The sequence below is a fragment of the Brassica oleracea genome, chromosome C3 (genome assembly GCF_000695525.1).
Source record: "Brassica oleracea var. oleracea cultivar TO1000 chromosome C3, BOL, whole genome shotgun sequence".
Lineage (NCBI taxonomy): Eukaryota > Viridiplantae > Streptophyta > Magnoliopsida > Brassicales > Brassicaceae > Brassica > Brassica oleracea.
The window spans coordinates 62,876,653-62,877,074 of record NC_027750.1 but is presented as its reverse complement, the minus strand read 5'-3'; positions in this window follow the sequence as shown (position 1 = coordinate 62,877,074).

The window sequence follows — 422 nt, the reverse complement described above, 5'->3', positions numbered from 1 at the left end:
GTTTAGATGGTAGTATCTAAAAACAAGAAGCAAAGCTAGAACATAAAAACAATGCTTAGAAACCATAAACCCATGTCTACACTTCATGGGTGAGTGCTACGGCTTGACACAGTGCCAGTGTTTCAATCAAGTAGTTCTCTGCAGCTACACAAACATTTTCTTCAGTGAAAGCCATACACTTCAATTCCATTCCAACGGCGTGCATTTATAACATAATAAGTGTAAATACAGCAGAGCAACCTATACAAAGCCAAAGTCGCTTAGTTCTATAAAAACATTTATTCCAAGCCAAATGTTTTTGTCTTGGAATCACAAAGAGAATATGACATGAGCGAACTACAATCAATACATAGCACAAGATAAGCATTTCTATTTATATGGAATAGTAAATCTATATATGACATGGTACACATGGTTACATA